At 39.7% G+C, this 16887-nt stretch overlaps 1 pseudogene; it reads left to right on the top strand.

Annotated features, from left to right (window-relative positions):
- Positions 1-232: 232 nt before the first annotated feature.
- Positions 233-15545, top strand: LOC129053286 (zinc finger protein 736-like; annotated as a pseudogene).
- Positions 15546-16887: the final 1342 nt, after the last annotated feature.

Genomic DNA, 16887 nt, shown 5'->3' with positions numbered 1-16887 from the left:
AGCCCATGACCTAAGTGACATGACTCTCTTCCCCTGCCTCAGCCTTTAAAATGCTGAAATTGTGATGTATTTCTGAGACCAGGATTTAGGTTATGTGACTATTTCCTTTTTTCTGAATCATGCCCACCAAGGGAAAGTTTCACCTACTGCACTCAGAATGGATGTTACTCTTCTACTACAGTCCTGAAAAATGAGGGAGTGATTGCATAATGGTAGGTCCGGCACTCTAATGATGCTTCAGTCCTGCCGGCGCCAGAGCCACAGAGAGTATTTTGACATATCTTCAGCCAAATGTGTAAGTGTTTTGGCTTTCATCCGTTGGTTGAGTTTATTATTTTTTTTACAAGTAAAATTGTGTCATGTTGCTAGGTCCAACATCCAGATAATGTGACCCCACTTTCTGTATTCTGCCTGGAGATGGCACTGTGACATGCTGTGTGCTACAGCACCTAAGTGATGCTACTCTTTTTTGTAATTTTTTGCCCACTAATGGGATTATAAAATATACCTTGTTTCAGTTTACAGGTATGATGGTCAAACTTACATTGTGATTCAGCAAATAGAAGATATTTTGCCTCTCATTCCAAGGCTTAGGGCAATAGGTAAAATCCTGGGTTGCATATTTGTACAAAGCTCACAGAACAATAATTAATATTGTATAAACTCCTTGGGTGGTACGGAGAGTTTCCTAAAACGGCCCAGCAAAAAGTTAAGATTGTGATTCTCAATTACACACACAATTGAAAGTAAAACTTGTCACCACCCCTCATTTAGAAAGCCCATTGCTGAGATACTGAGTCTAACAAGTAAAACAGTACAGAGATGGAATTGTGACTCTCTTTTGTGGATTTTGCCACAGGTGCAACCGTCACTCATTTTTAGACCCAGCTCACAGGCATAAAAATAAGTCTCATTCCTGAACTAAACATAAATGGGAGATGTTGACTGTCATATCTGAGTTTAAGGCAACATATAATATTCAGAGTCAAAATGAGCATGTGCACCTCAGAGTAGTTTGTGAGTCTCATGCATGTTGCATAAAATTCCCAGCTGTTCTAGAGGATGTCATACAATGGCCCAGCACACATGTGACAATGTGACTTACATACATAGGAGTTAGCAGTTAAAGGTGTCACCCTAAAAGATGAGGAGATATTGTCATATCACTGGGCCTAGTACCCAGCAGTAAAAACTGCTTTAATTGTTTCCCATGTGTGCGTTGTGATGTATCGTTGGGTCAGAATCATAATAATGTGACTCTTTACTACTTGATCCTGCCAAGTAGGGATATTATCACGTATATCTGAGCCTATTTCTTGGGTGACTTGTCTATTTTGCTTGTGCTCTTTCACCAAAGAACATTGTGACATCATTGGGGATATCATCTAGGAAATGTGACTCTTCTCTCCTTCCTAGGTCCTGCCCACTAAAAGAATTGTGACATAACGCTGACTACAAAAACTGGGTAATGCAACTCTCCTCTTTATTCTGGAGTCTGCCAAAACAGGGGATTATTACATATTGCTGAGCCCAGCACCTAGATGATGTGAGTCTTCTCTGTTTCTCTAAGATTATAATGTATCCTGAGCTCACCATCCAGGTGATGAGACTCTCCTGCCGTCTTTCTGCCCACAGGTAAAATTTTGTCATATACCCAGCTTCAGATACCATGCAATAATATAACTATCATACCCGGACCCAAAAAGGAGAGATATTTTGATTCTCAGAGCCATTCTTATGGCCATAAGCAAAGTAATGGTTCTCATAGTGGTATAAAGTTCACACAGTATTATGACACTCCAGCATATCGTATAAAATGTGAGTAGTATGATGAGTGTTACAACAGGGAACAGCAACCCAATGCTATTGTGATTATTGGATCCACACCCAACTGACACGACTGTCATTCTCTCACAAGAACAGAACCTGCAAATAAAGTACTAAATCTCGCCAAAAGAGCAGTAAAAGATTGAAATTGTTCGTCTCATATGTGGGTCTGACTCACAGGTGGTTTGGGGATGCATGGTTCAGCACACCTGTGAGGCTGGGACTCTCCCCCTGGAACACAGCCATCAAGTGGGATGGCCATCTTCTACATGGATTATGCCCATTGTTTAGATTGTGTCTCCTCTGCTTCGACCCAACTCACAGGAGGTGTTTACTTATGTAAATAAAGCCAGGACTTGTGTGGGACTGTGAAACTTACTTCTGGTGTGTGATTAGGACTTAAAAGTTAGCCCAGCTCCTGGGTAATTTGACTCTCCTTTTCAGGCCATAACCCAAGATGAAATTGTGACATGCGTGGACCAAAAACCTAAGCAAAGGTGACTGGGCCTGCCTACAAATGGCACTTTTATGTATCACTGGGACGAGCACCCAGGAGATGTGTATTATTTGCTTGATTCCGGCCTATATAAAGCATTGTGGCTTTTATCTAGGTCCATCACGTAAGTGATGTGACTCACTTCTACTGCCTTTCCCCTGTAATTATGGTGCATTGTGACACATAACTGGATACTATACCCAGAAATCATGACACTCCATTCTGGGTTCTGAAAACAGAAAGCTTTGTAATGTATCACTTGGCTTAGCACCTAGATGATGTTTCTACTCTCCTACCTCACCCTGACCACAGGAGAGATTGTGACATATTGATAAACCCACCTCCTCCAAGGTGAGGTCATTTTCATACTTTGGTTTTGCACCTAGTGGCCATTGTGACATATATCTAGGCCAACTGCCTAGATACAGGTAAAGTGATTCTCCTCACCTTCTTAAGCCCGGCCCGACAGAAGAAATTTTGATATATCACTAAAACCAGCTTCCAGGGGATGTGCCTCTTCTTCCAGGGTCCTGGCCATAAGAAAGATTGTGACATCTCACTGGACCAGCACCCTCACAAGTGATGCGACATTTCGGCTTGCCCTCTGTCTATAGATGATATCATGCCATATACTTGAGAGCAAATGAGAGGACTAATCATGACTCTTAAACCTGAAGCCAGGTCACATCCAAGATGGTGACTCCCATTCCTGAAACTTTCCACCAGTGTTATTGTGACATATTCTATTTCCCATCTCTTGAGTGACTTAATCATCTTGCCTAAATGTTGCCCACAAATGAGATTTGGACACATTGCTCAGCTGAGCACCTTGGCAATTTGACTCTCCTGTCTTAAGAATATCCTCAGGAAGGATTGTCGCATGGTTTTGGACCCATCATCTAGTTTTCTTACTCTCCTCTGCTGTCTGAACGCTCCTTCCACTGAGGATTATAGCATTTCTAATCATGCCATCCAAATTGTACGAATCTATTTCCTGGTCCCTTCAACATGAGACATTGTGACATATCTCTGGGCCTAGAATTTAGGTGATATGAATCTCTTCTTCTGTCTGGACACTGCCCACAAGGGGCATTGTGCCCTATATCTGGTTGTAACCCCCAGTTTATGCAACTCTACTGCCAGGAATATGCCTACAAGGAGAATATTGGAACATTTCTGGCTCAGCATTTAGTGTACTTGGCTGTCATGCCTATTTCATAATCCACAAAGTAAATTGTTACATATACCTAGGCACAACTTACAGGCATGATAATGACTCTAATATGTGGACCTGATAAATGGGGTTACTTCTGAGTCCCATAACTTGCTTCAGAAACATGAGTGATTAAATCACTTTCTCCTAAAAAAGAAGACAAGGAAGATTATAACAGCCTCAGATGTTTTATAAAGGCCTTGGCCCATACAGAGAGTTTTATAACGGAACCCAAGAGAAAGGTTAAACTGTGAGTCTTATGTGTGCACTCAGCTGACAGCAAGTACTGTCACCATCTCACATATATGACGCCAACTGCCAATCATGAAAACAAGACATGTGTGGTATTATAAATCTCATTCTCAGAATTTTCTGCCAGTGTGAGTGATATAAATCTTCACCAAGCACCTGTGTGATTTTATTCTCCAGATTTGTTCCAGTCCACATATGTTATTGTGATATCAACCTGGGCCAACCTTTAGGTGATGTGAAGCTCCTGCCTCGACCCTGCTGTCATTAAGAATCATGACATATCACTAGATCCCGCACCCAGGTCATGTTACATTTTTGTCTGAGTGGGTGATAGTGACATAGGGCTTAGCCAGGCACAGAGGTGACAGGACTTTTTTGCTAGTACCATGTCCTAAAGAGGGCATTGTGACAAATCTCTTGGCCTATCACCTAGGTGATGTTGTGCTCCTGCTTGGGTACTGCTTACCTGGATAACAACATAATGCACAGAGGTGATGGTACTTTCTTGCTAAGGCCATGTCCTAAAGAAGGCATTGTAACAAATCTGTGGGCCTATCGGCTAGATGATGTTGCTCTCCTGCTTGGGTCCTGCTTACCTGTATAGTGGACATATTGCTAGGCTGCGCACATGGGTGATGGTACTCTTTCACCAGGGCCATGACTCAAGGAGGACAGTGTGACATATCTCTGGGCCAATCCCCTAGGTGATGTGACTCCCTGCTTGTGCCCTGCCCACATTGAGCATTGTGATATTTTTTGTACTTATTTTTTGTAACTCTGTTGCCTGTGTCCTGTCTTAAGGAAGTCTTGTGACATATCTTAGGACCCAGCATCAAGGTGATGTGACTCTTCTCCCTGGCTTCACCTCACATGTTAGATTGTGTCACATACCTAGTAAGCACCTAGGTGATATGACTCTTCTCTTCTGCATGAGTCCTGCCTACTTGGGACATTGGGCCATATATCTGAGCCTGTGTCTTAAGTGATGTGAATCTTTTTTTCTGCAAGAGCCTTTAGAATGGGGTGATGTGACATATTGCTCAGCCCAATACTTAGGTAAGATGACTCCTTTTTTCCTGAACTATGCCCATGAAAAAGAGCTTTGATGTATCGCTGGTCCCAGCATGAAGATGACGTTTCTTTTCTTACTAGGTCCAGCATAAAGAGACAATTGTGGCATACTGCTGGGACCCCCACCCTGATGATGTAACTCTTTTGCCTGTTCCAGAATAACAAAGCATTTTTTACATACCATGGGCCTATTCTGTAGGTAATCTTCTTCTCATCATTAGTATGCATTTCTTTTTCCTATATTTTCTACATTTGGGTTTGTGTCTTATTGCTGAGTCCAGCACCCAGTTATCATAACCCCAATTTCTAGACCCTGCATTGAGAGGGCATTGTGACATATTGCTTGGCACAGCACCTAAGTATGCTACCTTTCTGCAAAATTTTTTTTTTCTACAAATGGTATGAAATTTCGATTGCTTCATTTCAGATGCATTATGATCGAACTGAAATTGAAATTTCACCAATATTAGATGTTTTGCCTTTCATGGCTACACTTAGAAAAATAGGTAAGGTTATGAGTTGCAAATTTGTACAAAGTTCACAGAAGCTTACAACAGTAACACATAATCTATAAGCTCCTTGGTTGGTACACAGAGTTTTATAACATGGACCAGCAAAAGTTAAGGTTTGACTCTTGATTACACATGCAGGTAAGAGAAAAATTTGTCAACATCCCACATTTACAAAGCCCGCTGTTGAAGTCCTGAGTCTAACAAGTAAATAAAGTACAAAGATGGAATTGTGACTTTCATATATGGATCTTGCTACAGGTGAAATCGTAACTTACTTCTGGACCCACATCAGGGGCATAATAATGTGTCTTCTGTCTGAACCTAGCCTATAAAGAGGGATGTTGCCTATCATAACTGAGTTTAAAGCAGTATGTAAGATTGTGAGTCAATAGGAGCATGTAGACCTCAGAATGGATTGCAACTCTCATGCATGTTGCTTAAAGCCTTTGTATGTTGTAGAGTGTGTCATGGGATCACCCAGAATACACACGAGATTGTGACTCTTATATACTCACCAAACAAACAATCAAAGTTGTCACCCTAATAGATGAAGAGATTGTGCCATATCACTAGGCCTAGTACCTCTAGGTGTTGAGAATTTTAGGCTTAAATTCTTTTCCATGGTTGCATTGTAAAACATCCCTGGGTTAGAATCATAATACTTTAACCCTCTGCTTGGACCCTGACAACAGGGGATATTATCACATGTCTTTAGGCCTATCAGCTAAGTGGTGTGTCTCTCCTGCCAGTGCCCTGCCCACAAAGGACACTGTGACGTATCACTAGATAAAGCATCTAGGTAATACAAATCTACTCTCCTGCAGAATCCTGCCCACTGAAGAAATTGTGACATACCAGTGAGTGAAAAACCTAGGTGATGTGACTCTCCTCTTTGTCCTGGACTCCGCCAAGAGAGTCCCAGAAGATGTGCTGAGCCCAGTCCCAAGAGACATTGACTATCCACTTTTTTTAAGCCCTGTATTCAGTAGGCATGATGACAAATTACTTGAGACTGTACCCAGGTGATATGACTCTTCTGACTGGGTCCTGCCTACAGTGCAGATTAATATGTATCCCTGGATCAGAATCCAGATGATTAGCCTCTTCTTCTGTCTTGTCTCTGTCCAAAGGGGAAATTGGGACATATACTTGGATTCAGCTCATATGCACAATAATAACTCTATGGTCATGGGTAAAGTTCTCTATCACCCACCTGTAAGAATACACAGAAAAGTATCCCACTCAGGCGTATCATATAAAGCCTGAGTGGTACAAAGGGTGTCATAACAGGCACCCGAAAGCAGGTGGTATTGTGACTCTTGGATGCACACCAAGCTGACACAATTGTTATTCTCACCCATGAACAGAGCCTACCAATGCAGTGCTAAATCTCACACACATAAGCCATTGACTCTTGAAACGATTACACTTGTACATGAATCTGATCCACAGGTGTTTCATGATGTTTGAACCAAGATTAAGCAGAACTGTGGTGCTGTGTCTCTCTTATTAGAACACAGTCTTCAAGCGGGATTGGGGCTCTTACACATGGATCTTCCCATTGCTGAGATTGTGACTCCTGTACTATGACCCAACTCATAGAATGTGTTGATTCTCATACCCAAAGCTAGGACCTGAGTGGACTGAAAATTATTTCTGAACCTTCTTGAAAGTGTGATTAGGTCATGTAACTCTGCCCAGCACGTGGGTAATTTGATGCACATTTCTAGGCCCAGACCACAGATGAAATTTTGCCATATGCACAACAAGCCCCTAATCAATATATAACACCATCCTTGTCTCTGCTTACAAAGGGCACTTTTATATATCACTGGGACCATCACCCAGGTGATGTGATTTACCTGCCTGAAAACTGCCTAAAAAGAGAATTGTGTCTTATATTTAGGTCCATCACGTAAGTGATGTGACTCCCTTCTACTGTCTTGGCCCTGCAGTTACAGAGCATTGTGACACATCACAGGCTACTGCACCCAGGAGATGAGATTTTTTGGGGGGGTTCTGCCAACATAGTAACATATCACTTGGCTCAGCACTGAGGTGATGTTTCTTCACTTTTCATTGTGTCCTGACCACAGGGAGCTTGGGACATGTTCCTGGGCACAGCACCAAGGTGAGCTCACTCTTTAGCCTTGTTACTGCAGTTAATGGTCATTGTGACATAATCTAGGCCAATTTCCTAGATGAAATGAGTCTTCTCTCATGCCAAAGTCCTTCCCACAGAGGGTTTCTTTAATATATCACTGAAACCAGCATCCAAGTGATCTGCCACTTCTGCAAGGGTTTTGTCCACCAGGTGCATTGCAACATCTCACTGGACCTGCACCCATGTAGGTGATGTGAGTTTCTTGCCTTCTTTCTGGCCACAGGTGATATTGTGTCATATACCTGAGACCAAAACAAAAGCCTAACAGCAACCCATATGTTTGGAGCCAGGACATGTGCAGGATGGTGACTCTAATTCTTAAATCTTTCCACAAGTGAAATTGTGAAACATACCTTTGCCTAGCTCCAGAGAGATTTAATAATTCTCCCTAGGTATAGCCCACAAATGAAATTTTGACAAATACCTGGCCAAGTAACTTGATGATTTTACTATGCTATTTTAACAGTGGCCTCAGGAGGGATTGTATCATATTTCTGAACACATCATCTAGGTTACATGATTCTCCTCTCCTGCCTGTACCCTGCTTAATTTGGTAATTGTAGCATTTCTAAATACTGCATCTAAATGATATGACTCTCTTTCCTGGGTCCTGTCAACAGGAGGCATTTTGACATATTTTGGGACCTGTTATTTAGGTGATATTACTCTCCACTTCTTCCTGGACACTGCCCACAAGGGACATTGTGCCACAGAGCTGGACCCAGCACACAAGTCATGTGGCATTTCTGACAGGACTCTGTCTACAAAGATAATATTGAAATATTTCAGGCCCATAATTTAGGTGATGAGGCTGTCCTGCCTGCTTCATAACCACTCATGGAATTGTAACATATACCTAGACAAGACGCACAGGAAAGATGATGACTCTTAGGTGTGAACTCAGCAAATATACAATATTTAGGCTCTTATAATTAGGTGTAGGGACACGTGTGATATTATGGATCACATTCTTGTACAAAGGTCACAAAAGATTACAACATTCACACATACTTTATGATGCCTTTGGGTTATACAAGTAGAACCAATGTAGCACTCAGCACACAGATGAAATTGTGAGTCTTGTATGCAAACCCAGCTGACAGAAATAACTGTCATCATCTCACATGGTTGCGGCCAACTGTCACACATAAAAACAGGACATGTGTGGTATCATAAATCTCACCTTTGACGTTTTCTGAAAGTGTGATTGTGATATACGTATTTGCCAAGCACCTGTGTGGTTTGACTTTCCAGAATGGTCCCAGTTTACATACGAAATTGTGACATCTGCCTGGGTCAACCCCGAGGGGATGTAACTCTCATGCCTAGGCTCTTCTCTCAGTAAGTGTTGTGACAGATCACTGGATCTAGCAGCCAGGTGATCTTACATTCTTGCCTGTGCCATGTCCACAAAAATTACTGTGAAATAATCCGGTGTCCACCTCATAGGTGATGTAACTCTCACCTTTGGAATGGGCCCTGCCCAAAGGAAGGATAGTGACATATCGCAATGCCAATCACACAGGTGAGGGTATACTTTTACAAGAGCCATGCTGAAAGTAGGGCATTGTCACATACCTCTAGGCCTGTCACCTAAGTTATGTGGCTCTCTGGTTTGGGCCCTGCCGACCTGGAGAGTGACATATTTCTATGCCAGGCACACAGGTGAGGGTACTCTTTTGCCAGGGCTATGCTTCATAGAGGACATTGTGACATGTCTCTTCAGCTATCACCTGGTTGAATTGACTCCCTCTCTGGGATCTACTCACATGGAGCATTGTGGAATAAGCAGAGAATTTTCACCTCGTTTATGTAACTCCCTTTGCTGGATGATATCCTAAGACAGCCTTGTGACATATCTCAGGACCCAGCACCAAACAGATGTGGCTCCTCTACCTTGTTTCTGCTTACATGTTACATTCTGCATATTTGAAGGAAAGCCCCAAGGTGATATGACTTTCCTCATCTCAATGAGCCCTGCCTGCTGGAAACATTTGGACATATTTCTGAGCCCATGATCTAAAAATGTGCCTCTATTTTTCTGCCTGGGGCTTCACATTAAGAGGATTTTGGCACATTGCTGATCCCAGCACTCAGAATATGTGACTCTCCTCTTGTTCCCGAACAATGCCCACAAAAAAAAGAATTTGGACCTATAGCAGGGCCCAGCATCCCAATGATGTTACTCATCTGCCTGAGTTTTGCAGAAAGAAGAAATTATGGCATATTGCATATTGATAAGCCCAGCATCCTTATGATGTGACTCTCCGGCCCAACATCCTTATGATGTTGGAGCCACTGAAGGTATTTTGACATATCTTCAGCCCATAATGTAGATGTTTTGGCTCTCCTAACTTGGCTGGATATTTTCCACATGTGAGATGTTGTCATCTTGCCGGCTCCAGCACCCAGTTATTGAGACCTAATATCCTATACCCTGCCTAGAGAAGGAATTTTGACATATTGCCTGGCACACCATATAGGTGATGTTTCCGCCTGCATACTTATTCGGCCACATATGGGATTACGACATATATCTTGCTTTAGTTCACAGGCATGATGATCAAACTTATTTTGGGATTCAGCCAATAGGAGACATTTTACCTCTCATCATTAGGCTTAGGGCAACAGGTAAGTTCCTGGGTTACATATTTCTACCAAGGTCACAGAAACTTACAACACTGAGTTATATTTTTTCAAACTCTTTGGTAGTAGAATGTTTCATAACAGCGCCCAGCAAAAAGTTCAGATAGAGACTCATGGTTACACACCCAGGTGAAATCAAAAGTTGTCATCATCCAACATTTACAATGCCTAAGTTTGAGGTCCTGAGTCTAACAATAGAATACAGCTCAAAGATGGAGGTTTGACTTTTATATGTTATTCTGACAAAAGTTGGGATGGTGACTCATTTCTGGACCCAGCCCACAGGCATAATAATGGGTCTTCCTCCTCAACCCTGCCTATAGGGGAGGTGATGACTATCAAACCTGAGTTTAGGGCTGTATGTAAGTTTGTGAGTCCATAGGAGCAAGTAGGCCTCAGAGAGCTTTGCAATTCTTATGCAGGTTTAAAAAACCCTCAGCTCTTGTAGAGAGTGTTATGTATTGGTGTAACACACATGTGAGATTGTGACGCTAATATACACATTCAGGTAAAAGTTAAACCTGTCACTCTCAAAGATGAGGAGATTGTGTCATATGACTGGGCATAGTATCCAGGTGTTGAGACTTTTTGGCTCATATTCCTTTCCATGGGTTTATTGTTACATATCAATGGGACAGAATCATAAAAATGTGACTCTTCTGTATGGGCCCTGTCAATAGGGGATATTATTACATATTTCTGGTCTTTTCAGCTAGGTGATGTGTCTCTTCAGCCTGTGTCCCCCACCCAGAGGACATTTTGAAATATCACTCTGCTCTCCTGCCTGGGTCTTGCTTATTGAAATGTAACTCTGCTCTCCTGCCTGGGTCTTGCTTATTGAAGGAATTGTGACATATGGCTGAATGCAAAACCTAGGTGATGTCTTTCCTGTCTATTCAAGAGTTTATACCTATGTTGAATTTTGTTTCATGACTTTGGTGTTCTACTATCATACCGATAGCAAATCCTTTGATTAATGTAGGTTTGCTTTGTGTTTGGAAATTGTTATGTGTAATCCTATATGTATAGGAAGCATTACATATACCATATATATATTTAAGATTGTCAGGCTTTTCATGGTTTATTGGAATCTTAAGTAATTTTGTGGAGTTTTTTCTGTTTTTGGAAAAGTAAAATTAAAAATTGAAAAGGACTGTGTTGCAGGTGTGGGTCACTTTAAGCATTATGGACATCTTCATAATATTTTATCTCCCAACCCTTGAAAAACAGCATGCTTAAAAGTATGTTCTTGTCTGGGCATGGTGACTCATACCTCTAATCCCAGCACTTTTGGAGGCTGAGTATGGTGCACAGAGAAGTCAAGAGATACAGACACTCCTGGCCAACATAATGAAAGGCCATCTCTACTAAAATACAAAAAAAATAGCTGGGTTTGGTGGTGCATGAATGTAGTCACAGCTACTGTGGAGTCCAAGTCAGTGGAATCACTTGAACCAAGGAGGTGGAGATTGCAGTGGAGCTGAGATTGCATCACTGGACTCCAACCTAGCTCCAGAGTGATAGTCCATCTCAAAAGAAAAAAAGAAATCTGTGTTGCTTAATTTTTATATTTTTGGAGTTTTTCTGTTTTTCTTTTGTTACTAAATTCTAGTTCCAGTCCACCTGGGCTATAAACAATTTTCCATAAAATTTCAACTAAAAAATAATTAAGACTTTTTTTGTGGTGTCACATGTGGTCCATCTAGGAAAATATTTTATGTGCTATTGAAAAGGATGTCTATTCTGTTGTCTCTATATATTTCTTAGGTGTAATTATTGTACAGTACATTCAAGTTTTTGTTTCCTTATTGATATTCTGTCTTGCTTTATTTATTACTGAAAGTGGAGTATTGATGTATACTTCCATTATCTGATTGCTGCCTATTTTTGATTCAATTCTGTCAATGTTTAATTTATATGTTTGGAATAACTCTCCTGCATTTGTAGGTTCTCAGTGAATGAACCCTCTTACTATATTTTAATGTCCTACATTGTCCTTTGTGAATTCTGACATAAAATAAATTATATAAATATAACAGTTTTCAACTTAATACATTGTTACCTCTTCTCTCATTTGATTAACACTTGCATGGAATGTATTTTTATACTGCCATTTTCAGTCTAATTTTTATTAGATCTGAAATGAGTCTCTTAAAGACATGACATAGTTACATCCTGATATAGACAACAATATAGCCACATTTTTTTTTTCATTTGGAAGGATAATTTTGCAGGCTCTAGCATTCTTTCTTAGGCTTTTTATTTCAGTGTTTTAACTATGTCATCTTATTCCCTTCATGCACAAAAGATTGACATTCATAAATTTACTGGTAATCTTGCAGAAGCATACATATGAATAACACATCTATTTTTTCTTTCTGAATTCCAGATTTTCTTCTTTTCTGTGACTTTCAAAACATTGCATACATTTTGTCTTGTTAGAAATCTCTTTGTGTTAACCTTAGTTGAAACTGTCTGAGCGTCTTGATTTTCTTAATATTTTTTACTAATGTTGAAGTACATATTAGTCTTTTTTTGGACTTCTACTGCACAATTTTCATTCCCTTTTGTGATTTTTATCTTTCTGTTGGTTTCACTTATTTACTTTTTTTCTTTATTTCTATTTTACTGATTAAGCATCATTGAGGTGGTGATTTTAATTTTTTAGCATTTTTTTAAAATACATCTAAACTAACCCAAATTGCCTCTGGTAATTTTTATATCTCCATTCTTTTATAACTGATTTCTGGATATTCATTTTTATCTTGATTAAGCCATATCATCTTGATGTTTTGTATATGTTGTAATCTTAGGTTGCAATTTGCATAATAAAAAGCAACATTTCAAAATGTCTATTCAGTGGCTTTGGGGGAATATGATACCAATTTCTTAGGCTAGAGATTCTTGGAGTCTCTCAAGCCTGTTCTTTGGATGTTTTTTCTGATCTTGTGTGTTTTTTAGTTAAAAAAGATTCCCCATGTTTTTTTCTTCTTCTTTTTTATTATTTATTTGTGTATTTATTTATTTATTTGAGTTGGAGTTTCACTCCTATTGCCCAGGCTGGAGTGCAATGGCATGATCTTGGCTGACTGCAACCTCCAACTCCTGGGTTCAAACAATCCTCCTGCCTCTGCTTACCTAAGAGCATGGCTAACTTTTGTATTTTCAGTAGAGACAGGGTTTCACCATGTTGACCTGGCTGGTCTTGAACTTCTTACCTCAGGTGATCCACCCATCTCAGCCTCCCAAATAGCTAGAATTACAGGTGTGATCCAATACTCTCAGCCATTCCACATATTTCTCATTGAGATCCTGCAGTCAGCTGGATACCCGTAGTCTGCCTATGATACTGAAGTCTTTCTTTTTTTGTAACAGTTATTTCTCTTTAGTCTCAGTCAACGTATACCATCTTTCCTTTCAACACTGTCTTGGAATATAGGAATTTGTCTTTGGTAAAAATTCAAAAAGCCAGAAGCATGGACATGTCACTGTTTTATTTATTTTTGAAGGGGTAAGACAGGAGTTGTCAGTCTCTACACTTTTCATAGGATAAAAAATGTGTGTAGTGGGTAAATATGAAATAATTCTATTACACTTCTATGTGGTTCTTGGCATTTTGTTCACTTGGTGCTGCAAATGCTTAACTGATTCTTGGACTTCTCACAAAGACATTTTGGTAAGTATATTATGTTAAATTTATATGTTTATAAAAGAATTAGGCCCTGTGGTATTTTATTGTCACCTTGTTAATGTGCCTTGTGTAATTACACATTTGTAAAGTGTATTCACCTGAGTCTAATGAGGGAGAAATTTTGTCTTTTTTGGTTCATTTATTTCAGCTGGTTGTTTTCATTTTACTACAGAGATATTGATGGAGCACAACATAAAAGATTCATTCCAAAAAGTGACTCTGATAAAATATGAAAGCTGTGACTTTAATAACTTACTTTTATTTTTTTTATGGTTTTTGCTTTATTTAATATTCAGGTATGACAAATTGTGTTTATATTTATACTGTTTGTTTGCTTAACGGTAGTATTTTTTTCTTTTTATTATTATAATTATACTTTGGGCTCTATGGTACATGTGCGCAACGTGCAGGTAAGTTACATATGTATACATGTGCCATGCTGGTGCGCTGCACCCACCAACTCGTCATCTAGCATTAGGTATATCTCCCAATGCTATCCCTCCCCCTTCCCCCCACCCCACAACAGTCCCCAAAGTGTGATGTTCCCCTTCCTGTGTCTATGTGTTCTCATTGTTCAATTCCCACCTATGAGTGAGAATATGCGGTGTTTGGTTTTTTGTTCTTGTGATAGTTTACTGAGAATGATGATTTCCAGTTTCATCCATGTCCCTACAAAGGACATGAACTCATCATTTTTTATGGCTGCATAGTATTCCATGGTGTATATGTGCCACATTTTCTTAATCCAGTCTATCATTGTTGGACATTTGGGTTGGTTCCAAGTCTTTGCTATTGTGAATAATGCTGCAATAAACATACGTGTGCATGTGTCTTTATAGCAGCATGATTTATAGTCCTTTGGGTATATACCCAGTAATGGGATGGCTGGGTCAAATGGAATTTCTATTTCTAGACCCCTGAGGAATCACCACACTGACTTACACAAGGGTTGAACTAGTTTACAGTCCCACCAACAGTGTAAAAGTTTAAAGAAACGCTACCAAAGTGCAGGTTATTGCAAGGGCAGAAAAGCAGTTTTAATGGCTTTCCTCAATGTTTGTCCTCTACACATAGTAAAACAAATGTGACAAAGCTTTTGAGTTGTGCTCAAATTTCAGTGAACATAAAAAAAAAAGTTAGTGGGAGAAATGCTACAAATGTGAAGAATGTGGCAAACACTGTACATTGTTCTCAGATTTTACTATAAAAAAGGGAATTCATATTGTAGAGAGATGCCACAAATGTGAAGAATGTGGCAAAGCCTTTAAAAAGTTATCAAGCCTTACTGAACATAAGAAAGTTTATACTGGAGAGAAATCTTACAAATATAAAGAATGTGGCAAACCTTCACCTGCTCCTAAACCTTTATTAAACACAAGAGAAATCATGCTGGAGACACATCCTAAAAATGCATGGAATGTGGCAATGCCTTTAAGTGCTTCTCAGACCTTACTAATCATAAGAGAATTCAAACTGGAGAGAAACCCTACAAATGTGAAAAATGTGGCCAAGCATTGAGCTCATTCTCACACCTCATTAGACATAAGGAAATTCATACTAGAGAGAAAGTCCACAAGTGTTAAAAATGTGGAAAAGCCTTTAACAAGTCCTCATATTGTGTTCAACATCAGACATTTAATGCTGAACAAATGCAATATAAGGGTAATGACTGATGAAGACCATTTATTTGACATCTTGGAAGGTCTCTAAGAACTTGGTTTACAATCTCGATGTTTCTGTTTTGGGTGCATATATAGCACTTTATTCTTACATAATGTTCTTTTTTGTCTTTTTAAAAAATCTATGTTGAATTAAAGTCTGTTTTGATAGAAACTATAATTGCAACGGCTGCTTTTTTTTCTGTTTTCTATTTGCTTGGTAGATTTTTCTTTTTCCATTTATTTTTATCTTATTTTAGATGGGTGTCTCAATTACAGCATACCATTAGATATTGACTCTGCATTCAATTTGCCACTCTGTTTTTTAATTGGGATATTTAGCCCATTTACATTTAAAGTTAGCATTTTTATGTGTGGATTTGATTCTGTCCCTGTGATCTTAGCTGGCTCTTTTGCACATTTATGTATTTGCTTTATAGTGCCAGCTGTTTATGTACTTTTGTGGTTTTGTTGCTGTTGTTGCTGTTGTTTTTTAGTGACTTGTAATAGTCTCTTATTTAATGCTTTCTTCAGAAGTTCTTGTAAGGCCGGTCTTGTGGTAATCAAGTTCCTCAGTGTTGGCTTATCTGAATAGGATCATACTTATTTTTACTTCCATAGCTTACTTTGGTAAGATATAGAATTCTTGTTGTGAGAAGTCAGGGACTCTGAATGAAGGGACCTGCTGAAGCCATGGCAGAAGAACATAAATTGTGAAGATTTCATGGACATTTGTCAGTTCTCCAAATGAATACTTTTATAATTTCCTATGCCTGTCTTTATTGCAATCTCTGAACATAAATTGGGAAGATTTCATGGACATTTATCACTTCCTCAATCAATACTCTGTTTCCTATGGCTGTCTCTACTTTAACCTCTTAATCCTTTCATCTTCATAAGCTGAGGATGTATGTCACCTCAGGACCCTGTGATGATTGCGTTATCTGCACAAATTTTTTGTAAAGCATGTATGTTTCAACAATATGACATCTGGGCACCCAGAAAAAGAACAAGATAACAGCAATGTTCAGGGAACAAGGGAGATAACCATAAGGTCTGACTGCCTATGGGGCCAGGGAGAACAGAGTCATATTTCTCTTCTCACAGGAAGTCAATAGGAGAAATATCTCTGAATTCTTTTCTCAGCAAGGAATAGCCCTGGGAAAAAAGGCATTCCCAGGGGGAGGTCTCTAACATGGCCTCTCTAGGAGTGTCTGTCTTATGCGGTTGAAGATAAGGGATGAAATACAGCCTGGTCTCCTGCAGTGCCCTCAGGCTTGCTGGGATTCAGAAATTCCAGCCTGGCAAATTCTAGTCAGATCCATTGTCTGTTCTCAAGCCCTGTTTCCTGTTAAGA

The sequence above is a fragment of the Pongo abelii genome, chromosome Y, assembly GCF_028885655.2.
Source record: "Pongo abelii isolate AG06213 chromosome Y, NHGRI_mPonAbe1-v2.0_pri, whole genome shotgun sequence".
Taxonomy (NCBI): domain Eukaryota; kingdom Metazoa; phylum Chordata; class Mammalia; order Primates; family Hominidae; genus Pongo; species Pongo abelii.
The sequence above is the reverse complement of the archived record's forward strand: the minus strand, read 5'-3'. Positions and strand labels throughout refer to the sequence as shown.